Genomic DNA, 27,499 nt, shown 5'->3' with positions numbered 1-27,499 from the left:
CAGCAAATTCAGAAACGCGACAGCAAATTCAACGTAAAGTGACAACGTATAAAAAAGTGACAGCATATTCAGTCATATTCAAAGTGAGAAATGCGACTGCAAATTAAAAAAAGTGACAGCATCTTTAGACCCAAAATTACAAATTAAGAAATGCGACTGCAAGTCCTAAATTGTGTTGGCATGTTCAGACTCAACAAATTAAGAAACGCAACAGCAAATTCAGAAACGTCACAGTATCTTCACACCCACAGCGACAAATTGAGGATTGAGACAGCAAGTTAAGAAACGCGACAGCAAATTCAGAAACGCGACAGCAAATTCAGGCGTGACAACGTATAAAAAAGTGACAGCATATTCAGCAAGTCTTAGATTGTGTTGGCATGTTCATACTCACAAAAACAAATTGAGAAATATGATAGCAAATTCAGAAACGCGACAGCAAATTCAGAAATGTGACAACGTATAAAAAAGTGATAGCATATTCAGTCATATTCAAAGTGAGAAATGCGACTGCAAATTTAAAAATGTGACAGCATCTTTAGACCCAAAATTACAAATTAAGAAATGCGACTGCAAGTTCTAAGATGTGACAGCATGTTCACACCCACAACGACAAATTGAGGATTGAGACAGCAAATTCAGAAACGCGACAGCATATTGAGAAACGCGACAGCATATTGAGAAACGCGACAGTAAATTCAGAAACGCGACAGCATATTGAGAAACGCGACAGCATATTGAGAAACGTGACAGCAAATTTTGAAACGTTGCAGTATCTTCAGACCCAATACGTCAAATTGAAGATTGAGACAGCAATTTCAGAAACGTGACAGCATATTCGGAAACGCGACAGCATATTCGGAAACGCGACAGCATATTCGGAAACGCGACAGCATATTCGGGAACGTTACAGCATATTCGGGAACATGCCTTTTTCATTGGCTGCTTTGTGTTTTGTGGTTTGCTAGTACTGACATCACCATCAGCACACGGTTATATGGGAGGAGGCTGTACGACTGTAAGAGAAATTGTGGGATGGAGCTCTGGTAGGTTCTGCATTGATCTAGAAGGCCAGACCCTGCCCCTAAAGGGAGGTGACGGGATGGTGGTGGGGTGCAGAAACTTCGACATGGACACAGTAGTTAGAGATGGGCATTTATAGGACAATAGATTGGAGGGAGGAGCTACAGACATGGGAGCTCCTCCTCCCAAGCTCCAGTTCTTTCATAACTCCAGTGTGTGTGTTGTGCTCTTTACAGGCCGCTGTTTAAAAGGTCACATGTGAGAACGATGAACACTGTCCCCTTTCTTCCCCTGCTCGTGTTGAAATGTCAACGCAACACACACACTAACACACGACACACACACACACTGACACACGTCACACACACACACTGACACACGTCACACCAACAAGCAAACAGGGTCAAACACACAAACCATCTCTTCAGCGGGTCGTTTCATCTCTCTGTAGCCGCGGCCTCCGGGGGAAATCGCCTGTTTACTACTGTGGCTTTCAGCAGCAGTACCCTGCTTTCATTCCTCTCTCTCTCTCTCTCTCTCTCTCTCTCTCTCTCTCTCTCTCGTGCGCTCTCTCTCTTTTTTCACTCTCCTCTTTCTCTTTTACCCCTTCATTTCTTTATGTCTCTCTCTCATCTGTCAGTTTCTCTCGCTCTGTCCTTCACTGTTTTCTCTCTCTGTAATCTCGCTCATTCTCTCTGTCTCTAAACTCGCGCATTCTCTCTCTCTGTCTCTCTCTCGCAATCTCTTTCTTATTTTTTTCACATTCTCGCTGTCTAATATTGTGCATTCTCTCTCTCTCTCTCTCTTGTCTCTTACTGTCTCTCTCTCTCTGATCGCTTTCATTACCATTCTCAATTTCTTTCTCTCTCTCTCTCTCTCTCTCTCTCTCTCTCTCTCCTTCTTTTTCTCTCTGACTTTGTCCTCTCGCTCTCTCCCCCCTCCTTCTTGCGAGAGTAATTAGAGCCCTTTTTTATTTTGCTTTTTTCTTTCTCTCTCTCTCTCTGCATATCTCTCGCCTTCTCTTTCCCTTCCCTTCCTCTCGCCCTCTTTTCTCTCTCTCTCTAATCTCTCCTATTCTTGTTCTACCTCTCTCTCTCCTTCTCTGTCCCTCCCCCCTCTCTCACTCTTTCTAAAAAATCTCATTCCCGCTCTCTCTCTCTCCTCTCTCTCCTCTCTCTCCTTGCGAGAGTGATTAGAGCGTCCTCTTCTCAGGAGAGCGAGAGAGTTCTGGTACGTGCCGCAAGAAAACACCTTTTGTAGAGCAGCCGCTTGAGTGGCGGATTGAAGTGCGCGAGAGCTTTTGAGTGAAGTCAATGGCTGGCAGAATGAAAGGAGAAGTGGCTGCTATGGATATTCAGATACAATGAGAGAGGCAAAGGGGACTGAAAAGGAGAAAAAAGAGACTTTGACTCTGTGTGTATGGGTGTGTGTGTGTGTGTGTGTGTACCTCTGTGAATGCATACAAGTGTGTCTCAAAGGCTCTTTACTTTGGGACGTCTTTGATATCTCTCCTATGTGTGTATGTGAGAGTGTGTGTGTGTGTATGTGAGAGTGTGTGTGTGTGTATGTGTGTGTGTGTGTGTACTAATCTAGACGATACGGGGAGGGGAAGTTGCTGTTGACCAGCGTAACCTGCAGCAGCTGTGGGCTGAGATTGGGCTTTGATATCTAGATTAAGGAGGAAACGATCATCAGAGTTGATTAGAAACTACGGCCGTCTCCGTGACAGCAGCCGTATGCCTGGCAACCCCGAGCAGGTGTTTAGAGCAAAGCTGAATATTTCATTCCCGCTCACACTACATAATACATCAACCCCAGATCCGACTGAAGCCGTGAAACGCTCCGAGGCTTCCTTCTGAACGGAGCTAATACCTTCACCTCTGCTTTTGACTTTCCATGTCTAAACTCCTTCTCCAGCTGCAGTGGTTTTACCTGGGGAAGTTTTTAAAAAGTGATTAGTTTAAGTAATTACCCAGAAGATCTGTGGCCTTAATCCAGTATGAATCTGCAGTGTGTGCAGTTTCTCCAGTCTGAGTGTGATTATTGTAGAGGGATTTTAATCCAGTATGAATCTGCAGTGTGTGCAGTTTCTCCAGTCTGAGTGTGATTATTGTAGAGGGATTTTAATCCAGTATGAATTTGCAGTGTGTGCAGTTTCTCCAGTCTGAGTGTGATTATTGTAGAGGGATTTTAATCCAGTATGAATCTGCAGTGTGTGCAGTTTCTCCAGTCTGAGTGTGATTATTGTAGAGGGATTTTAATCCAGTATGAATCTGCAGTGTGTGCAGTTTCTCCAGTCTGAGTGTGATTATTGTAGAGGGATTTTAATCCAGTATGAATTTGCAGTGTGTGCAGTTTCTCCAGTCTGAGTGTGATTATTGTAGAGGGATTTTAATCCAGTATGAATCTGCAGTGTGTGCAGTTTCTCCAGTCTGAGTGTGATTATTGTAGAGGGATTTTAATCCAGTATGAATCTGCAGTATGATTTAGTAGTGTGTGTCTGCAACCAGACAGTAATAACTGTGAAGTGACTTTAGTCCAGTATGAATCTACAGTGTGTGTAGTTTTTAGAGTCTGACAGTAATAATCGTGGAGGGATCCAGTATGAATCTACAGTGTGGGCATGGTTTCTACAGGCTGACAGTATTAACTGTGGACTGATTGTAATCCAGTATGAATCTACAGTGTGTGTAGTTTTTACAGTATGACCGTATTAACTGTGGAGTGAGTTTATTCCAGTATGAATCTGCAGCCTGGCAGTAATATTTGTGGACAGATTTTACTCCAGTATGAATCAGCAGTGTGTGTAACTTTTACAGTATGACAGTATGAATTTGCAGTGAGTGTAGTTTCTGCAGTCTGACATCAAGAACAAAAGAGTGATTTTAATCCAGTATGAATCTGCTGGCTGGCAGTTATATTTGTGGAGTGGTTTTAATCCAGTATGAATCTGCAGTGCATGTAGTTTTCAGAGTCTGACAGTAATAATCGTAGAGGGATCCAGTATGAATCTACAGTGTGGGTGTAGTTTTTACAGTGTGACAGTAATAACTGTAGAGTGATTTCTGTGTTGTTATTATTATTGATTATTATCCGAAATTACACAGATACATTATATTTACCTGTAATCCAGTCAAATCCCTTATGGATTGCGCACTTGCACACTTCCCTGGTAAATCTACTCCAGCTCCAATACTACTTTACCCTTTTACATTACAGGGCTGAAGTGGTACAAAAGGGTCAAACAGATGTGACCTTTGTTTTTAGGTGAAAATTCACATTAAAATCAAAATTAGGTTTGTGTCACTTCCATCCTCGCTGTGTGAAGTCGGCAGGTCAGATGGCTGGAGCCTGGCCTTGTCGGGATCTCCTGTCTGGATGTCTCCAAGCGGAGTCCCCCACCTTGCTTTGCATCGCCTCCAAGATGGCGCTCAATTAACATTCTGTTTCATCTCGGGTGCAGATGTTAGGGTTGAAGGGCTGGAAGGAGTTGGGGTGTGTGCTGGGTGTGTGTGTGTGTGTTTATTTATGTTGGGGGGGGGGGGGGGGGTGAAGGCCCTCCGTCTTCCCCCTCTTCAGGGCGACGTCAGGTGCTTTGTTTGGCACAAGTCTGCGAAGACAGAGACGCCTCTTATCTGGCCGGAGCCGCTGACAGCTAACTGGCACATCAAACACGTCTGAGTGAGGGGCGACAATCATTCGGGGAGGAACAAGGGAGAGCTGACAGGCCTCTGGATCGAATGGAGGGAGAGCAAGGGGTCAGGATGGGTGGCAAAAGGGTCAGTCCAGTTCCACTGAAATCTGTAAGCTCTAAAGGTGCAATAGAACGCTCAGATGCCGTTTTACAACCCTGTTTACCACCCTGTTATCACGCACTGATATATGCTGATTTCCCTCATATGTGATGAGCCATATGTGGTACAATAGGTAGACTGATTTACTATTGACAACAAAGTGAACAGCAAAAGAACAGCAAAGATCAGTTCTACTATATTGACAAAAGTATTGGGACACCTGCTCATACAAGTTTATTTTGAAATCAAGGCTATTTAAAAGAATTGATCCTGCTTTTGTTGAAGTAAGTTGAAGTAGTCTAGAGAAGAAGGCTTTCTACTAGATTTTGGAGTGAGGATTTGATTGCCTTCAGCGACAAGAGCATTAGTTTGGTCAGGATGTTATATGATTATCAGCTCCCCACCTCATCATCCCTAACTCCCCAACTCATCCCAAAAGTATTGGATGGAGCACCAACCATCATCCCAGAGAGCACAGTTCTTCCGCTGCTCCACAGTTCAATGCTGGGGGGCTTTATACCCCCCACTCTAGCCCACATTTGGCATGGTGCCAATGGGCGCATGTTTACTGTATCTGCTCCAGGGAGTCCTATTCTATTGGCAGTACTTCCCAACGGGGACTAGACAAGCAGTTTTTGTGCATTTGGGGGGGGGGGGGGGTGTTATGGAGTTCTCTTGTTGCCTCCTACAGGAAGCTTGTTTGTAATAGTGTGTGAAACTACCTCCACCATGTTTGGAGGATGTGCTATAGCCTGGCCCTACAGCCACCAAGAGGGAGGTCTGAATAATATAAGGGCCTGTTTACACCTGGACTTCACACCTGTTCGGGTTTCATGGTCTGCATGAAAAGCCACAAAATTCAAAGATGATGTTTCTGTGAGAATGCGAAAGACGACCAAGAGCATTTTCTACTAAAATCTCTCTCTCTCTCTCTCTCTCTCTCTCTCTTTTCATAGTAAAGGTGTTTCCATTAGCACCTTCAGTTGAGCTCTCCATCTCAGGTGTCACTTTCTCTCTGATCTCAAAAGCAGTGGTCATTACTATCTCCCCCACTGATGACGTATGTCCCTCTCTCAGTCTCTCTCTCTCTCTCGCCCACACTCTAATGAGTACTGGGGTGTTTCCATGTTCATCAAACCCTGATGTTAATAACACACACACACACACACACACAACTACACCCAAACTATTCTTAACCAAAAGATCTGCTTTTCTAATAAAAGTTACCATACAAACGTCCCTGTGACGTCAAAATGTTCAGGCCATCATTGTCCGGGGGAGTTTGGTCCCCACAAAGGACTAAATACACCCCCCTCCCAACAAACACACACACACACACACACACACACACAGAAGTGTTAACCACAAGTGTTCCTCTGAGCCTCTCACAGCTAATTACGCTGTTTGTGGTCCTCCAATGGTCTGTTTGCCTGGTTTGAGTCTCCATGTGAAAGAGAAGCTCTACAAAGCTTTACGCTGTCAGAGGCAGGTGGAGCTTCAGTTAAGCGTTTTTCTTATTACTCAGATTACTCAGACAGGAGCGGTTATGAGAAAGGACTGTCCTAGTCAGGACCAAGACTTTGTAGTAGCTGAGTCTGAGTCAGGACCAAGACTTTGTAGTAGTTGAGTCTGAGTCAGGACCAAGACTTTGTAGAAGTTGAGTCTGAGTGAGGACCAAGACTTTGTAGAAGTTGAGTCTGAATCAAGACCAAGACTTTGTAGAAGTTGAGTCTGAATCAAGACCAAGACTTTGTAGTAGCTGAGTCTGAGTCAGGACCAGGACTTTGTAGTAGTTGAGTCTGAGTGAGGACCAAGACTTTGTAGAAGTTGAGTCTGAGTCAGGACCAAGACTTAGTAGAAGTTGAGTCTGAATCAAGACCAAGACTTTGTAGTAGCTGAGTCTGAGTCAAGACCAAGACTTTGTAGTAGTTGAGTCTGAATGAGGACCAAGACTTTGTAGAAGTTGAGTCTGAGTCAAGACCAAGACTTTGTAGTAGCTGAGTCTGAGTCAGGACCAAGACTTTGTAGTAGTTGAGTCTGAGTGAGGACCAAGACTTTGTAGAAGTTGAGTCTGAGTCAAGACCAAGACTTTGTAGTAGTTGAGTCTGAGTGAGGACCAAGACTTTGTAGAACTTGAGTATGAGTATGAGTCAGGACCAAGACTTAGACTTAGACTAGACCTGGACTAGGTCAGTCCATTCAGCCTACAACAGAGGAGCCTTTCCATTCACGCTAAGGCCAAGGAGTGATTTAAATAAGACACAGTTCAGACCTACCAATCAGAACAGAGCTGCTTTACATATAACATTCTTGAAGGCATATAAACCCACGCAAATGTTGCAAATAGTCATTAGGGACGAAATAATAAAATGCAGGACAACAGTAAATTATGGGCCCTTCATCAAGTTCACCCACAAACTTGTGGAAATTTCCACAGAAGGCCTTTTCCTTCAACAATGCACGGCGTCGGTGGCGCTCTGCCACGCACATGAAAGGCTTGGCCGTCCCCAATAAGAGCTACGAACACTCTTTTATAAAGATATATATCCAAGCCCTTGTGTTTAATGACCCACCGGAGGAAAGCTAAGAGCAGCTAAGAGCAGCAAAGACATCTGTTGTGCTCTGCGTTTTATCCCACAATGGCGAAGAGGAAACGACGGCACACACAAAAGAGCTGCTGTGAGAAGAGCACTTTTTGTTTTGCTTCAGAGGAGCCGTAAATCAAACAGGACGTGACATCACACAGGAGAATTACCCTCGTGTGCAGGCAGTGGCATTCGGCTCAGGCCGAACTGGAAAAACAATAGAAGGAATGTATGATGGAACGCCTAACGGCTAAAGCCGCTCCAGCTACCCTGCTGTGGTCAAAACACTGTCTCGGATCCATTAGTGTAGCCGTCTCAAGCACTCGTGATGTTGCTGTGCACTCAAGCTCAACAATGTCTTAACAAGTCTCCATGCTTTAAAGGGCCCGTAGCATGGAGAGTGGTGCGGTGGGTACATACTGACAGGTTCAGCTCATACAGTGCATATACAGAGCTGCAAAACAGCCTGCTATTGATCATTGTGTTTTGTGATGTCACAAATTCCCTGCCTATTCAGCCTATAGTAGTTTAGCCCCACCCATCCATGCTGAAGTTCTGCTTACAGATTTTTAACAGGGCAAAATACAGGGCAGAACTGAGGTCATTTACATGCTGCATATATTAGCCGTTAGCCATAAATGATCTCTGAGCCTTAAAGGGACAGTAATGAGAACGGCCTGTTTTGATGATGTCACAAAATTCCTGCCTATTCTGCCTGTAGTAGTGTTTTAACCTGCACTCATTCACATTCTATATATTAGCCATTAGCGACTATGCCTCTAAGCCTTAAAGGGACAGTAACAAAAACAGCATGTTTTAAATTCATCATATTTTGTGATGTCACAAAAATCTTATCTATTTAGCCAATAGTAAAAGAGCCCACCAATCCAGGCAAAATGCAAAGCAGAACTGAGGTCATTTACATGCTGCATATATTAGCCGTTAGCCATAAATGATCTCTGAGCCTTAAAGGGACAGTAACGAGAACGGCCTGTTTTGATGATGTCACAAAATTCCTGCCTATTCTGCCTGTAGCAGTGTTTTAACCTGCACTCAATATTTTTTGGTCATTTACATACTATATATTAGTCGTTAATGACTATACCTCTGAGCCTTAAAGGGACAGTAACAAAAACAGCATGTTTTGACTTCACAGTTTTGTGATGTCACAAAAGTCTTGCCTATTTTGTCCTAACTTACCCAAACTGAAATTTTAAGAAATGTTTTAACCAATACTGATTTTTTAATTAGGCAAAACTGAGGTCATTTGCATAAGGTATATTTACATTTACATCCCATAAACAACCTCTGAGCCCTAAAGTGACATGAATAAAAAAAGCATGTTTTGGATCATTGTGGCCTATTCGCAGCCCCACCCATCAATAGAATTGTAAGGAGAATTTCAGCCCGTACTGATTTTGAGTGGCAGAACTGAGGTCATTTAAATAATTTATAGCCATAAATGACCTCTGAGCCTTAAAGGGACAATATTTAAAAACAGCATGTTTAATTTTTAAAGTTGGCAAATGGTAAATAAATTAATTATAACTTTTTATGACACATTTTTGATACATAAATCACAACAAATGTTAGGATTTATGAAAAATAAATATAAAAAATACAGCGAAAACATAGCATATGGACCCTTTAACCCTCAGACTTTGCAGTTATGGGTGATAAAAGCCTGCTGTACTGTACTGTTTCTGACTCAAACAGAGACGTTCTGGTAACACTGCAGATTAAAGTGGATTAAAATGAAAATAAATTGATTTTAATTAGAACATTTGAGCTGGATTAAAGTTAAAGGAGATTATTTGGGGTTTACAGTATTGGTGACAAAACCTTCATGTCAGTGGAGCCCTAGTTCACATTGTCTCATTTCCAAAGGCCACAGTTGTTGTTTCTCGACCAACAAATTACCCCTCGGAGGAACACGTGTCCTTAATTTTAGCTGGACATTTGAGCGTCTGTCTTTGAACTGTGCTGTGCTGGAGGTCAGCTTGTTGGTGGCTGCAGGCCGCAGTGTTTGCAGGGTTGGTGGTGTTTATGGTGTTAGCTGCTGCGCGCTCACACGGGGACGCCGCTAAACGAGGTCGCAGATGCCGCTGGATGTGCTTTGATGAGGCTTTAAAGAGAAACTGCTGAGGGTGGCACACATCGCCTCGGACAGGGTGGGGTGTTTGCAGTGATACAGTCGACAAAGACATACAGACAAACACACAACCGTGTGTACTCGCACACACACAAACACACACACACACTCCCACACTCTCTTCAAAAGAGGCAGGAAGGAAGCCCCGGCTGGATCGTCACTGTAGGCTTTGGCTGGCTCTTTTATGTCTTTGTGGTTTTATTATTTGTTGTCATTAGATTTTTATTGCCCTCTTGTGCCCCCTGTTTATGAGCTGCGGCATTTAGGGGCCGAGCAATAAGCAATATGATCCCTGTGTTGACTAAAGCTTTTTCACCCAGCATCTGTCAGGATGTCTAATGAGAGAGAGAGAGAGAGAGAGAGAGAGAGAGAGAGAGAGAGAGAGGACGGGTGGTAGAGAGAGAGAGAGACAGAAAGCGGAGGAGTAAGAAGATATATAGAAATATAGAAAGAAGGAATGGAGAGAGAGAAGGACAGAAGGGGAGAGAGACCATAAAGATGAATAGAGAGATAGAAAGAGAGAGAGAGAGAGAGAGATACAGAAGAAAAGAGAGGAGGGAGAGAGACATAAAGAAGGAGAGAGAGAGAGAGAGAGAAAGAGAGAGAGAGAGACGGAAGAAAAGAGGTGGGAGAGAGACATAAAGAAGGAGAGAGAGAGAGACAGAGATGAGACATTCAGAAGGAGAGAGAGGAGATGTAAGGGAGAGAGCGACATGAAGGAGAGAGAGAGCGAGAGAGAGAAGGAAAGAGTGGAGGGAGAGAGACATGACGAAGGAGAGAGAGAGAGAGAGAGAGAGAGAGAGAGATACTGAAGAAAAGAGAAGGGAGAGACACAAAGAAGAAGAAGAAGAGAGAGAGAGAGAGAGATACGGAAGAAAAGAGGAGGGAGAGAGACATAAAGAAGGAGAGAGAGAGAGAGAGAGAGAGAGATGAGACATTCAGAAGGAGAGAGAGGAGATGTAAGGGAGAGAGCGACATGAAGAAGAGAGAGAGAGAGAGGAGATAGTAAGGATAGAGATACATAAAAAGATGAAGGAGAGAGAGAGAGCGAAAGAGAGAAGGAAAGAGTGGAGGGAGAGAGACATGACGAGAGAGAGGAGAGAGAGAAATAGAGAGAGAGAGAGATACTGAAGAAAAGAGAAGGGAGAGACACAAAGAAGAAGAAGAAGAGAGAGAGAGAGAGAGATACGGAAGAAAAGAGGAGGGAGAGAGACATAAAGAAGGAGAGAGAGAGAGACAGAGATGAGACATTCAGAAGGAGAGAGAGGAGATGTAAGGGAGAGAGCGACATGAAGAAGAGAGAGAGAGAGAGGAGATAGTAAGGATAGAGATACATAAAAAGATGAAGGAGAGAGAGAGAGCGAAAGAGAGAAGGAAAGAGTGGAGGGAGAGAGACATGACGAGAGAGAGGAGAGAGAGAAATAGAGAGAGAGAGAGAGAGAGAGAGAGAGAGAGAAATAAGGAAAGAGGAGGACGAGAGACATAAAGAAGAAGAGAGAAAGATAGGACAGAGAGAGAGAGAATGAAAGAAGGAAAGAGTGGAGGGAGGGAGAGAGAGAGAGAGAGAGAGAGAGAGAGAGAGAGAGAGGAAGAAAAGAGTGGAGGGAGAGAGACATAACGAAAGAGAGAGAGAGAGAGACGGAAGAGAGAGAACTAATGAAAGAGAGAGAAAAAAGGGCAGAAAGGAGATAGAGAGAGAGAAGAAGGAGAGAGAGAGAGAGAGAGAGATACAGAAGAAAAGAGTGGAGGGAGAGAGACATAACGAAAGAGAGAGAGAGAGAGACGGAAGAGAGAGAACTAATGAAAGAGAGAGAAAAAAGGGCAGAAAGGAGATAGAGAGAGAGAAGAAGGAGAGAGAGAGAGAGAGAGAGAGAGAGAGAGAGAGCAGCCTCTAATGTGTAATGTCAGTAAACACAGTGCTTCTCTGAGGGGAGTAAATACTCAGTGTTTGTCTTTAGGGTAGGAATCTCCTCGGGGAACGTGAGCTTTTGAAAGGGCGGCTCCATCCAAAAACACTGAAGCTGAAGTTTGCGTAAGCCCTGGATAAACAGGCGGCCTTCTGTCTTCCTTCATGTTCGTATTTGAGTGACGATGAGAATTTACAGCACCGCGTCTTTAATGAGCTGCTTTTAGTACTTATGAAATGAACCCCTTTGAACCCGGTGCTGTAATTAATTTTCATTATTATGCAAAACGTTTGTGGACACAAGTCTGTTAGCCAAACACATCAGATGAGCTTTTGGTTTTGGTACCCCAGATTTTAGCCAAAAGTTTGTGGACGCAGCTCTAATAGCCAAACATAATAGATGAGCTTTTGGTCAAACGTTTTGGCACCTCACATTTTATCCAAAAGTTTGTGGACGCAGCTCTAATAGCCAAACATAATAGATGAGCTTTTGGTCAAACGTTTTGGCACCTCACATTTTAGCCAAAAGTTTGTGGACGCAGCTCTAATAGCCAAACATAATAACTTGACGGATGCGCTTTCGGGCGAATCATCTATTGGGCAGTAGTTGTAGGCACCCTACATTTTTGCCATAAATTTGTGGACACAGGTGTTTTAGCCAAATGCATTGGATGAGCTTTTGGGCAAAGGTTATGGCACCCAACATGTTGGCCAAAAGTTTGTGGACAGCCAAACTTGATGGATGAACTTTTAGACCTGTCACCTTGTGGGCAATTTTTTTTCACCACACACCTACACCACAGCAACACTTTACAACAACCAAGACCTATACCATAGCAACACCTTAGCAACTACTAAACAACAGCTTAGCAACCAACAGCTATATCATTGCAATACCAGAGCAACGCCCTGGGATACCATAACAACCATTTTAGCTGCTCGGCTATTCTACTTTTCCTTTAGTAAATACTCTGTTCTATTTATTAATATTATTGTTCATTAACTGCTATGTTCATTAACTGCCACCTCATCATCCCCAACATCCCAAATTAACTGGATGGAGCTCCACCATCATTCCAAAGAACACAGTTCCTCCACTGCTCTACAGCTCAACGCCTGGCATTATGCAGCATGGTGCCAATAGGTCCATGTTTATCTGCTCCAGAGAGTCCTATTCCATTGGCAGTACTTCTCTACAGGGACTAGACAAGCTGTGTGTGCACGTGTCAGCAATAGGTGCACCTTAAAGTAGCTGAATGCATTCACTAAAAGGGGTGTCCACAAACATTTGGACATGAATATATATATAAAATTAGCCAGTAAAATGTAAAAGCGCTGACGGGGGAAAAGTGAAAGAGAGTTTGGCATGAACACATGTGGGTGTGTTTGAGTGAGAGATAGAGAATGAGTCTTTCCAGCACCACACAGAGAGAGAGAGCGAGAGTGTGTGTGTTTATGAGAGAGAGCGAGTGTGTGTGTGAGAGGGCCTCTTGTCTCTTTATGGCAGCTATGGCAGCCTTAGAGTTAGCGCTAAGTCCCACACGGCTCTCTTTTCTCCATGTCCGGGACACATGCTGAGCAGGAACCTGAGCTGATTGGGTTTCATTCAGTACCCTGCTCACTACCCCCCCCCCATACGCACACACACTCACACACACCTCATCTCCAGCTGGCTACAAGCGATTGTTGAGGCGCTAAAGGGTCGTGTCGGGGTCACCCACTGTGGCGCGGCTAAGCTAACTCCCCTGTTGTCCTGCGCCCCTCCTGCAGGTTGCTAGGGCCCGGTATTTGCTCTCCAGGGCCTGAGTGGAATGACACAGCCGCAGAGCCCCTGCTGGATCTCCGCTAGCAATCCTTTTTGTGTTAGCTTTGGTTATTGGGGAGTGTTAGCGCACACACGCATGCATGCTTTGACCAGAAACTCAATGGACAGACAGCGGTGTGATATATGGCAGGGCTTATCTCACCCTCTGTGGCCTGTAGAAGCTGAATGTTAGTCAGTTTTATAGATAACAGTGCCATAAGTCACATAAGCAAGTTCGGCAGTGGCGCTGTGATGCTGATGTAGGTAAATATATATTGGTAAGTAAAGGGAGTGTTAATGAGCCTTAATGTGGAGGTGTCCTAATACTTTTGTCCTTATATTCTCTATACTCATTAACACTCCTATTACGTAACAAAATTAAGATGGCCATTTTTAAGATGTCCATGGGATTTCTGCCACTGCTGGTAGACCTGTATGACCGTATGCTTCCATACCATGAACCATTCTATGGTCTTTGGCGTGCCGAGATGCATTCACTCCTTTTATTCAATCATTTACATCTGCTTTGCAACCCATTTTCCACACATCTAGAAAGACTCTCATTTCACTGTACCACCTCTTCTCAATCTACGGACCCTGTCAGACCCCCCAAAGACCTGCAGGAGCCTGAAGTTACTACCACCTTTAACATGCAAGATGACACACACCTTTTTGTCAGGGGAGCTTATATTAATGTATGTATGTCATATATATATATATGTGTGTGTGTGTGTGTGTGTGTGTGTGTGAATATTAAATTCAGGTAAGAAAACGCAACTGCGGATTAAGATGTGCTGAGCTGTGCCGCTGTGAAGGAAAATCAACACGCGTCATTTTGCCAGGGGTGCCCAAACTTTTGCATACGACTGTAGTAAAAGAACAGTCAGCAAGAGAAAAGACTGTGAGAGGGAGAGATAAAGTGATGATAGATATACTGATAGATACAGAGCCTGGAAAAGAGAAGAGAGAGAGAGAGAGAGAGAGAGAGAGAGAGTCTCCCCCGCTGGCTCATTTGCATATCTGAATCCTCATGCTGCTAGGTGGCTTCTGAGACTCTGGCCCTTTGAACGTGTGCGTGGTGTTTCCAACCGTCAGAAGAGCCAGAAAAACTCGGAGTCGGAGAGAAAGAAAGAGACAACAGAGAAAAGTTTCACTTTTCACTCTTTTTTTCTTCAGTTTTATCTTCTTCTTCTTCTCTTTTTTTTTGTTTTGCTGGTGAAGCAGGACAGAAGGGCTTCTTCTCCCCCTCTGCTCTCTTCTTTAAACCAGTGATTTGAAACTTGATGTTTAATAATTCACTGTGATGCTGCTTCTGGCAGCGCTCTGATGTGTCCTCTGGGATTCCCATTGTAAAAACCTCCAAAGACAGAAAACAGAGCAGTTTCCTCAGAAACCACCACCATTACAAGTGTCCAGCTGACCGTCCCGTTCAGACCTGCGTAAACACACGAACGCACTGATGCTGGTTGGTGTGGCGCAACAGATGACACCACTACCTGCCACTGAGCTACCACACCATGTGGGAGACTGGGGTTCGATTCCCGGTCTGGGTGACTGTGGTGCTGCGCTACACCCTAACACTACACTGACCCTCAACCTCTGTAATATGAGTAACCCTGGAAGTCGCTCTGGATAAGAGCATCAGCTAAATGCCATGAATGTAAATGTATGCTGGGTGCTGCTCATTTTTAGAGGGTTCACATTCGCCCAGTTATTCATTTTTGGGTTTCTGATTCAGATCTGATCCAGAGCTGCGATGTCAGTGAAGCGGGATTATGAGAAGAGTTACTAAACTTTCATTTTAAACTTTATTAATTAATTAATTAGTTTTTCTTTTTAAATTTGACTTGAAATGAGATTTTTTTTTATTTTATAGAATTTTAAAAAATATATTTATTATTCATATTCGGTTCAGTGTGAAAACTGACGGGATATGGCGCTGAATCATAATGCCGATCAGACATTACGGACCATTAAGTTCCGGACCTTGTCTTGAGTAAATGTCCTCTGACTGGACCTTACCGAGCTTTAATTAAAAATTCAGTAGGGCGTGAAGCCAAGCAGTTCATCAAGCTTCTCGTAATGACGCCCAATGAACCCAATCATTCAGAGCATCCCTGCTCTTTTTAGCGCTTTGTTGCGGTTTTAGCACCTAGCATGAATTTCTGATGCATCAAACCAAAAAGAAATGTATTTATCACTTTGTTTATTTATTTCTTTTTGCTGATGAAATACATCGCAACAACTTTTGTGGCTTTAAGAAAGACGCAGCTTCTGACTGCGGAATGGAACAACGGATGCTAACACGCTAAACAACTTCATTAGGATCGTCATTACTCAGGCCAACCCTAATAAACAGCCTAAGTCAGCTAAAGAGGGGTTCACAGGCCCTTAGACAGTTAAAAAAATTGAATAAATAAAAACGACGAGCTCGCACAGGAAATTCCTGTTTGGTGGAAGCAGCCATGCTCGCTAATGCTAACGCTAATGCTAATGCGGCGGATTGCGTATTGTGTCTCGGGCTTCCCCCTGAAGGCATGTCACCGTTTAGATCAAGGCGAATCAACAACATGGTTGATGGTGGTATGTTTCCTCCCACATGGTTAGAGAGAGAGAAAGAGCGCGAGAGCGAGAGAGAAAGAGCGCGAGAGCGAGAGAGAGAGAGAGACTGGCTACGGTTTGTTGTGCCATTGGGTGCCTCCCTTTCACAAAAGCCGTCACTCCACAAACAACCCCTCACAACAAACCCTCCATGTCAGACACATGCATAGACCTTATTTGGTTAAAAGCAGGTCAGGTTTCTCTCTCTCTCTCTCTCTCTCGCACGCTCACTTTCTCTCTCTCGCTCACCCCCCACACTCCCTCTCTTTCTCACTTTTTTTTTCTTCTTCTTTCCAGCATTAGCCTTGAAGTTGGTCTCCCATCAGTCACGAAGCGCGGTTCTATTGACGGGTTCCAGGGTGGGTTATTGACGGTTCCATAATTTGGGCAGGGGGAACACAAAAAAGCGCCGCCCCCCGCTGTGCCCAGCACGCCACTGCAGGCAGCGGGAGCCCGCGCATTTTATTAGCCTGGGAGAGCAGCCCCCCGCCACAGAATAAAGCGCATTCATCCAGCCACTGATCTCTGTCACAGAAACAATACCGCCATACCGCACAGCACTCTCGCGCTCACTCTTTCACACACACTCACTCACAGTGAGAGATGTGAAGAGAGAGCGAGAGAGAGAGAGAGAGAGAGAGAGAGAGAGAGAGAGAGTTTGTGTAACTCCTCTGTTCATTATTCACTTTTACCTTTTACCTCCATTCATTCATCTTCTGTGCGTTAGGCCTCTCCAACTATCAATCCGTCTCTCTCTCGCACACGCTTTCTCTACCTCTTGCTCTCTCTCTCTCTCTCTCTCTCTCTCTCTCTCTCTGTCTTCATAGTTTTGCTTTCATTGGCTCCCCCCCGCAGTTGGACTCCTCGCTCCTGGAGGTGCAGCAGCTCACTGAACTGGCTCCATTCAAAAGAGCTGAACCTAAAAAGAGCAGACATATTAGATTAGCCCTCCACCTGCTCCATTCTGTGTGTGTGTGTGTGTGTGTGTGTGAGGGAGAGAGAGAGATTGTTGCATGGTAAATCATATTTGAGGTCACCAGACCTAATTCCCACCAGTGGTGAGGTATTTACTCATTTACTCAAAAAAAGTCATCTGAATTACTTAGTATTTCTAGAACTGTAATGGCATTACTGTACTGGGTTACCAAATAAGTAATGGTGGAGATGACTACATGGTAAACTGGTACACCATATTTAACATACCTTAATTCCCATCAGTGCTGGGTTATTTACTCATTTACTCAAAAAAAGTCTAAGTATTACTTAGTATTTCTTGCAAATTGTAATGGGATTACTTTACTGGGAAATAAGTAAAGGGAGAGATTATTGCACAGTAAACCATGATCTTAGTTCCTACCAGTGCTGAGGTATTTACTTATTTACTTAGAAAAGTAATTCAAATTACTCAGTACTTCTCTAACACTGTAGTGGGATTACTCTACTGGGAAATAAGTAACGGTCAAAAGTTTTGCATGGTAAACTGGTAAACCTTATTTGAGTTTACTCAAAAAAAGTAATCTGAATTACTTAGTATTTCCTGCAAACTGTAGTGGGATTACTCTACTGAGAAATAAGTAACAGGGAAGATTATTGCACAGTAAACCATGACCTTAATTCCCACCAGTACAGGGGTATTTACTTATTTACTTAGAAAAGTCATTCTAATTACTCAGTACTTCTCAAAACTGTAATGGGGTTACTCTGTACTGGGATTACTCTGCAGGGAAATATGTAATGGTAAAGATTATTGCACTATAAACCATATTTGAAATGAACAGACCTTATTTCCCATCAGCGCTGGAGTATTTACTCATTTAATTAAAAAATCGTAATTCAAATTACTCACTACTTCTCTCATACTGCAATGGGATTACTTTACTGGGAAATTAGTAGAGTAGTAGAGATGATTGCATCAGAGCTGGGGCATTTATTCATTTACTCAAAAAAGTAATTTAAATTACTCAGTATTTTTCTCAAACTCTCGTCTTACTGTACTCTAAAATTACTCTACTGGGAAATAAGTAATGGTAGAGATGATTGCATAGTAAACTGGTAGACCAAATTTGAGTTAAACAGACCTTAATTCCCACCAGTTTAGGGAAATTTACTTATTTACTCAAAAAAAAAAAAAAGTAATTTTAAGAACTTTATATAAACTTTACATTGTGTATTCTTGTGAACTGTAATGAGATTACTGTACTGGGAACAGTCAGTTAAGTACTATGTTGAGAAAAAAGTAGCCAATCACAGTGAAGATCATTTCAAAGCCCCGCCCCTTCTTTCTGCCTTCACTCAAATTAATCTTTACTCAGGCTGGTTTTACAGGTGTGGAAGTTGACCAGATCTGTTAGAGTGCCCATGCCAACCCCTGTCCACCATCAAAAGCACCTACAATGAGCACCGAAGGATCAGAACTGAACCAGTTCTCCATAGATTTCCATAACGGTTGGTCTGATAGGTCTTGTTTTCTTGTACGTCACATGGACAGACAGGTATATTTGTGTAGTTTACCTGTGGGAGGCGCTAAAACAACAAGTCCGATCCATAGCCTACCTCCAAGTTATAGAATGCAAATGATCTCCTGGAACACCTCCTTGGTACCAGATATCACAGATACCACCTTCTGAGATCTAGTAGAGCGAGCTGTCTTGGTGGCCCACTGAGGACCACTGGTGTATTAGGCCAAAGGACATAATGTTTTAGATCAACACACACACACACACACACATACACACATATTTATAGGGGTGAAAAGGAGCAGAGTATCCCTCTAACTGTGGCGTCTCAGTGTCTGTTAAGGGCAATGATAATACACAGGGCAAGGGTCTGCATTTTTACACCACATGGTGTCCTATTAAAGTATTAATGGCAGAAAAAGGATCCTGCCCATAGAGGATGTGTGTGTGTGTGTTTGAACATTAAAGCCCCTCTACATACACCCAGAGACAACTGAATAAACAGTGGCATGAAATGACCCTAATCTGGCCCAGGGTGAGTTATAGCTTGTGCGTGCTCGTTCATGAGCTATTAGATCCTGAGAGCAGTGGAGATGACATGTATGCTTAGTCTCATATTGTGCTGTATGTGGTGTATAGGCCAGGTGTGCCTTAAAGAGCTTTCCCAAGCCTTTCTCGTGCCTTTTAAGTGCCTTAAGTTCCAGGCTAATCTGATGTGCTTCAGAAGAAATCAGATATGGATGGGAGAGGGTTGGCAGGGTGGCGTTAGATGCACAGCGTCAAAGTTTATGCAAGGATGCATGTTGCGGATTTATTCGGCTCCTCAGCGAATGGAGTATAAAAATTAGTTAGCTGTGCTAAGCTAAGCATTTGTGACCCATACCTTCATACACTGTATCCATTTACTACGTGCCTTGATTTTGCAATGGGCTAGAGAGTGTAAATCTGGCCTAGCAGTTGGTATAGTGGTTGGTTGGTGTAGTGGGTAACAACACTGCCGATCTCATGGTAGACTAGGGCTCAAATCCCTGGCTGGGTAACGCTAAAAACAGTCCTTGGGCAAGGCTCCTACCTCTGCATTCTCCTAACTATTTAGTTGCTTTGGATAAGAGCATCTGCTAAATTGCATGTGCCATAAGATTAACACCACCTGCCTAATAGGGAGTAGGTCCCTCTTCTGCCACCGCAACAGATCTGACCAATCAAGGCATGGAATCCACAAGACCTCTGAAGGTGTCCTCTGGTATCTGCACCAAGATGTTAGCAGCAGATCTTTCATGTCCTGCAAGTTGTGAGGTGGGGCCTACGTGAGCATCTGTGAGTGCACCTTAGGTGCACCTTGACCATGTCGCTGGTTCACTGGTGGAAGGATCCTTGGAGCACCTGCATAATGTATTGGAGATGTTCTGACCCAGATGTCGTCTACCCATCACCATTTGGTTCAGACTGTCTTTAGGAAAAATCTCACAAGATCTTAGTTTACTAGCATTTGCTGATTTTACTGACTATCACAGCTTCCTGATTCCAGAAATTCGGAAGAAATGGGGATTAAATGCGGGTGATTCAACAGTAGTTCTCCATTCCAAACATCCATTCAGCTTCTTATCTGCTTCTCCCTGCATTTCCTTCACTGGTTGTCCGCTGATGTTGGCCTACAAAGCCAAAAAATGGACCAATCCCTCTCTGTCTAATGTTTTTGATACGTAGCTAGAGCCTGTCAAGCTTCGACTACAGCTCGATTTGACTCGGCATCTTTCAAGAAGCATTGAAGACAAGCATCCATACTTTCTCGCCTGTCACTCTGGTGGAGCAAACCTCCCCCTGGTGTCCAAAGCCGAGTCCCTTACTGTCTTCAAACTGCGTCCGAAGACCTATCATGTTGAGAAGTACTTCAATGAACCTGTAATTTATTAAAATGTCCTGTATTACACTTATGCAATGTTTCTTTACTGTTTTGTTACTGCTATTTTTAATATTATTATTATTAATTTTACTCAAATCCAATAGGTAGAGAAAATTTCATCATGAAAAGGTCCAGAACATCATAATGTCTAACTTAGCCAACATTTTATGTAGTTATGTAGCAACTGAATGCCAGTATTTATTGTCGGTTTTCACACTGAACTGGAAAATGCATGAATAATAAATAATAATAAATGTTTTTTTTTATTTCAAGTCAAATTTGAAAATAAAAACTTGCAAATGCTTTTGACAGAAATGTGCATCTTAAAAAGGTGCCTCTCATAGTCCTGCTTTACTGACATCACATATGAGGCATAGTGGTGTAGAGCTGCCTGTGGGAAGAGTAAACCTGTACGTTCTAAACCCATAGGCATTAATATGGAGCTGGTCCCCCCTTTGCAGCTCTAACAGCAGGTGTGGAGCTCTGCAGTTATGGACCATTTTATGTGGCTCCTAAATGCTTCCACTGTTCAATAATAATACCACTCACAGCTGATGGAGGAAAATCTAGGAGGGAGGAAATTTCACCAGCTTACTTGCTGTAGTTGTTGGTGCAGCGGTGTCTCCTATTACATACAGAACCACGCTGGAGTTCAGTGAGCTCTTCAGAACCTCCCACTCTTTCACTAAAGTGTGTAAGAAAGGCAGACTGCATGACTAGGGGCTTGATTTTATACACACCTGACCTATACACTAAATGAAACACCCAAGTTCAGTGGCTAAGAGGTGTGTCCCAATACTTTTGGCCATATAGTGTATAAATATAAGCACAGAAGAACTAAGGAACATCACTTTCATGTTCCTCAAACGCACTCGCTACACTCCAACGACACATCCGAACAGAGTGTTTCCCTGCTACAACTACACCCCCCCCCCATACACACACACACCCACATACACCCCACCGTCTCCTCTCCCCCTGCGCTTTGTCAACTCTCTCCCAAACGCCTCAGAATAGTTTTTTTGTTCTGCTACACGGGGCTCTCTTTAATCTAGCCGTACACCAAAAGCCATTCAAACATCTTACATAAATTATGCTCTCAGTATTAAAATCAAAGGCCAACGCCACAGGTCCCAGAGCAGCACGAGGAAACTTTTTGATGGACAGAAAGAGACAGGCTTGTGAAGAGTGTATACCATACATTTTGACTGTGAACTTCTGAGTGCTTTTCAAAGGCCTCCTTTTTTTGCCAGGCAACCTAGATTCAGCTTTTAGTGTCAGGCAGCTACTGTGACCACTGTTCAGTTATGAGCTGGACTTTTCAGACTCTTCTCTGAGGGCATTCATCTAATCCTTAAAATGACCATTTTCTGGCCAAGACATGCTGGGTGTCAGAAGTTTAAGCTTCTTTAGTTTTGCACTGGAGCTACGAGGCTAATGTAGCTAACAAAGAAATAAGGCCCATTCCTCATCAGTAGCACACGCTCACCTCAATAAGTAATCTCTAATAGACTTGATCATGTGGTTTCTGACCCTGGGTGACCTGTCCAGTGAAGTGCGGCAGTGTGGCGTTTGGGACGCGACTGGATACTGATGTGTTGTCATAGCTATAATGAGCCGCTGTTGCTATCCGTTGGTTAATCAGCTCCTTACCAGCTTAATGTTGCATTTTATGTTGGTCATACTGGTCATACTTATCGACCAGTTTAGCCATGCTGGTCAACCAACTTGGTCATGCTGTTCAACCAGCATTGTTAAGCTTGGTCATACTGGTGGTATAGCTTGGCCATACTGGTGGTATAGCTTGGCCATACTGGTGGTCTAGCTTGGTCATACTGGTGGTCAAGCTTGGTCATACTGGTGGTCAAGATTGGTCATGCTGATGGTATAGCTTGGTCATACTGTTGGTTAAGCTTACTCATACTGGTGGTCTAGCTTGGTCATACTGGTGGTCTAGCTTGCTCCAAGCTTGGAGGTCAAGCTTGGTCATACTGGTGGTATAGCTTGGTCATACTGGTGATCAAGATTGGTCATACTGGTGGTCAAGCTTGGTCATACTGGTGGTCAAGATTGGTCATACTGGTGGTGAAGCTTGGTCATACTGGTGGTATAGCTTGGTCATACTGGTGGTCTAGGTTGGTCATACTGGTGGTCAAGCTTGGTCATACTGGTGGTCAAGCTTGGTCATACTGGTGGTCAAGTTTGGTCACCCTAGTTGTTTTAGCTTGATCAGGTAAAAACCAAATAAACCATCAACCTGAAACAAAAACATTCGCTATGTTGGTCAAGAGCAAAGCTGGTCAACCAGCTTGACCGGCTTGAGCTGGCCAGGCTGTCTTTGTTGACAGGGAGAAACTTGAAGCCAGTGAAGCTGGTGACTGAAGGATATTTCTGAACGGAGACCCTCGACACCCAGCACCACCCAACACCTGAAGTGAAATCAATGCAAAATCCTGGAACGTTTTACCCAATTTTGAAAAACCGTCCAGACAGAGGACGCATGGTAACTCCACCTCTGTAGACACTATACTGTTTACATATGTTTAATAATAAAGGCCCTGTCTCGTATGGTTTCCACCATCACCTCTACCACAGCAACACTCCAAATACTCCACATGTGCTGCAACTCTAGACTGGTTCAGCTTCCAGAGGGCCCGAGGGTCAGGGGTGTGAACGATGCCCTTCACGGCTCGACGAGGAGAACGCTGCTTTTACAAAGTGCTTTAACTGATAAAGGTAGAGAGAGAAATTAAGAGAATACATTAAATTAAAAAAGGGGGTGAGAAAATCAAAGTGAGAGAGAACAAAGAAAGGCTAGGGGGTAGAAAGATGGAGAGAGAGCGAGAGAGAACGAGAGAGAGAGAGAGAGAGAGAGAGAGAGAGAGAGAGAGAGAGAGAGAGAGAGAGAGAGAGAGGAAACACGGTGAAAGATTAAACAAGGGAGCTAAAGAGGAGTGGAGATAAGAGAGCAGGAGAATAAAGACCGGCCTTCTGTTTAATTAATAACCTGCAGAATTAACAAAGAGATGTGCCGAGGAATTCAAAGGCAGATACACACCGACGACAAGGTCATACATATGTAGACCTTTGCACGGATGTTCTCACAGATAAGCAGCTCGCATTTCAGCCTGAGGAGAACGAGAACGACTCTATCCATCGTCTTCTTCTGCAGATCTTTCTGCCAAAGCTGAACTGCCAGAGGTTGTCACTCTTTAAAAGTTTGCTGTAGGATTTGAACTCCTGGCAGTGCTGAGTGAGGAGCACGCTGCCCCTAGTGGACACTCACATACAGCATGTAAAATGACAGATAGAAATACAGGTACATACATTGTATGGACAAAAGTATTGGGACACCTGCTCATTCATTGGCATACTGTCCAGAGATCATTCCAGAGGACACTGGAATAGTTCCCCTATTCCACAGCTCACATGCTGGGGGGCTTCATACCCAACTAGTCCACAGCTGGTATTAGGCTCATGTGTATTTATCTGCTCCTGAGAGTCCTATTCTGTTGGCACTAGGCATGCTGGACATCTGTGTCAGCAATGGGGTACGTGCATTGGTGGGCTGAATGCATTTATTAGAAGGGGTGTCCACAAACATTTGGACAGTTTGTACTCACAACATGTTGTCCAGTTGTAGTTACTCACCAAAGTGGGCTGTGATTCCTTCATAGGCCATTCCTTTCTATGGCTAAGCTGGGCTCCGAGCTCAGAGCCACTGTCCTAATGGCCCATTCAGTTAATCAGTATGTGTTTATCGCCACCTACTGGACAGAAAAAGAGGTTACCCCTTATTTCTCCCTATTATTACATCCCTCACATACTCTTTCTCTCATCCTCCCTAGCCTTTACAATGGCTAATGTTTCATATCACCGTTATAGCATCTGTGCATGTGTGACGATTAAATTGACAAAAGTATTGGGACACCTGCTCATTCATTGCTTCTGTCGAATCCAAAGGTATTAAAAAAGGAGTTTGCCCTGCTTTTGTTACAAGGACTGTCTCTGCTGTCCAGGGAAGAAGGCTTTCCACACTTGTTGTGAGGATTTGATTGCATTAAGAGCATTAGTGAGCATGGTGCCAATAGGTTCATGTTTATCTGCTGCAGAGAGTCCTATTCTATTGACATACTTTCTTTACAGGGCCTAGACAAGCTCTGTGTATGTGTGTGCATTTGCACATCCATGTCAGCAATGGGTGTAACTCAAAGTAGCTGAATGCATTCATTAGAAGGGGTGTCCACAAATATTTGGACATGTCTATCTATTGTTTGAGCAGCTGAAAATATAGGAATGTGACTCAGGAGTGAAGAGCATGAAGGATGACGTGAGTAGTGTTTCTGATCCAGCTGAACTGGACTGTGGTGAACTGTAAGTAGTGAAGCGCAAAACCATGGCTGTTGTACCATGACTGAATCCGTGCTCATCTGCAGCAGCTCTCCCGTGAACTGCTCCGTGTGAGCTTGTAATCCAATGATCAGTAACCTTCGAAAGCCGAGACAGAGGGATGTTTATTAATAGATTAAATATTTAGGTGGAGCAGGGCCCATGCGGGACCTGGCCTGTATGGGTAGCCCAACTGGGAACCAGAAAGTATTATTATCCACTGGTTCCATATTGGCCTCACATATGGATGACCAACAGGGTCAGTGGTGAGACCAGGAGGGGCTAAACATGGGCCCTATCTCAGTTGCAAAGCACTGCAAATGGGGCCTAGATAGGACCCGCGTGAGATAAGGGTGGGCTGCATCTATTTAAGTTGCACCCATTGCTGACACAGATGTGCAAATGCACACACACACACACACACACACACACACACAGCTTGTCTAGTTCCTCTAGTGAAGAATTCTCAGGAGTTCAGTGGTCTTCAGGTTGCCATCCTAGTCGGATCTCCAGCATAAAAAGTAGCTAATGCACACTTTCCCTGTTTTGCAGGCTCTCACTCCCTGTGCTCTGTGGCGACGTTCATCACAGGAGAGACGCCCTTCCCCGAGTTTACTGTCCTGATGAGGCTGGATGATATTGCAGCATTACAGGACGCTACCCTCAGGATGGCTGGGTATTTCTGGTTGGTGGACTATTCTGAGTCCTGACCATGGACGAACAGGGGTATGCAGAGCTTGTCCTGAGGGATTGAACATCCTTACCTCATCTGTACTCTTGTTGCTGAATGCAATCAAATTCTCGCAGCAGTGCTCATCCAAATTCTAGTAGAAAGCCTTCTTCTGCTGACGGTAGAGACAGTTATTCCAACAAAAGCAGGATAGACTATTTTTTATAGCTTTGATTTCAGAAGAAACAATGAACAATGAGCAGGTGTCCCAATACTTTTGTCCATTTAGTGTATGTCTAGAACTGTCATGTAGAGCAGCACAGAAACGAGTGTCAGAGTCAGCTAATCTGCCTTCATACCATCACATGCATCAGATTTGTCGCCTTTCTTTGCAAGTGTGCAGAGTTTGTCACAGTTCATGCAATTACGAAAATCCATCTGTGTGATCTTCTCGGCCCAGTGAAGCCCAGAGCAGGACTCCAAAAGAAGCTCCATGGAGACTCTGGAGGGGCTCGCGATAGCTGCCTGGACACTAGCTTTTACCCACGTCATAACGACCTGACGCTGCTGAGGAATGGCCAGCCTGTGTCTGAGCAGCTGGTCATCGGAGGGTGAGCTAAGGCCTAAAGGAGACGGAACCTACCAGATGAGGAAGAGCCTAGAGATCAGCGCTGAAGAGCTCCAACAGAACACAACAACACCTGCAGAGCTGTTCACCTCAGCCTCGACAACAAGCTCGACGTTCACTTTGGTAAGGCCCCCTCGTTTTGTACTAACTCGGATTTCTTTATATTCACTTATCCAAGACCACTAGTGAAACAACATAGACTATATGGACAAAAGTATTGGGACACCTGCTCGTTCATGGTTTCTTCTGAAATTAAGGGGATTAAAGAGAGCTGATCCTGCTTTTGTTGGAGTAACTGTCTCTACTGTCCAGGGAAGAAGGCTCCTTTTCTACTAGATTTTGGAGGACCATTGCTCTGAGGATTTGATTGCATTCAGCGACAAGAGCTAGTTAGTTAGTGAGGTCAGGATGTTGGATGATGATCACCACCCTACCTCATCATCCCCAACTTCCCAACTCGCCATCCTGAAAGTACTGGATGGAGCTCCACCATCAACACAGTTCCTCCACTGCTCCACAGCTCAATGCTGGGGGGCTTTATACCCCTTACTCTAGCCCACGCCTGGCATTAGGCAGCATGGTGCCATGTGTGTGTGTGACTGCAGCTATAGCTGTCTTCATTCAATGGAAGAGGAGACACACAGGTCAGCAGTTTAGCAGCTTGTCCAGGAACATGCAGAATCAACATGTCAAGCGACATCCACTGAGCAGCCAAAACATTAAAACCACAGGTGAAGTGACTTACCTTGATGATCTGGTTGCTATGGCACCTGTCAAAGGGTGGGGTTGACAGATTAGGCAGCAGTGTCTGCATTCTCTTCCTACATGGGGAACTGTGCTCCCCACAGGGCACTGCCCAGATGTCGGCCCATACTTTGTACCTGCATTTCAAGGATGGAAAGATTTGATAAAGCAGTCGACTCAGTTATCGTTAAACCGATTAAACCATTTAAACCATTTAGACCATTAACAGAGTTGATATTATCCACCATCATGTGCTAAACTTCCACAGCCGGTCTGAAAACTGTATGTGCTTTCCACACATGATCAGTTATTTAATATTAAATACGAAATTCACTCAATATCACACTAAAATATCTGACCAATAATTAATTATTATATATAATTATTATAGTTTATTAATGCTTCCCGCCAGAGGAAGTGACATCACTGCTATTTTTATTTATTTATTTATTTATTTTTTATGCAGTTTTAGACATAACATATAACATAATCTACACAACATAGAGCAGAATTATGTGCCGTTGTTGTGTAGAAAAGGCACAAAAAATATATAAATTGGAAGTTTAATTATTTCATGTCAAATTCAAGTTGAATGTATGAATCCGGAGGCAAAGACTGACAATAATGTGTGGGCTGGGAGTCATTTTGTTTATATATATATATATATATATATATATATATATATATATATATATATATATATATATATATATTATAAATCATACCTATAATAAACACCAATCATTATTAATGATGAAAAATGAATGTAATTAGTACTATTATTCAGATTCAATTAAGATAAATAGAAAGAAAAAATAAGTATATTTGGGAGATTTGTAGTAAT

At 43.6% G+C, this 27,499-nt stretch overlaps 1 pseudogene; it reads left to right on the top strand.

Moving 5' to 3' along the window:
- LOC140557836 (uncharacterized) overlaps nucleotides 1-27,499 on the top strand; it is a 35,117-nt pseudogene that overhangs the window by 6,945 nt on the left and 673 nt on the right.

The sequence above is a fragment of the Salminus brasiliensis genome, chromosome 6, assembly GCF_030463535.1.
Source record: "Salminus brasiliensis chromosome 6, fSalBra1.hap2, whole genome shotgun sequence".
Taxonomy (NCBI): domain Eukaryota; kingdom Metazoa; phylum Chordata; class Actinopteri; order Characiformes; family Bryconidae; genus Salminus; species Salminus brasiliensis.
Note: the sequence above shows the minus strand (reverse complement) of the source record. Positions and strands in the feature narration are given on the sequence as shown.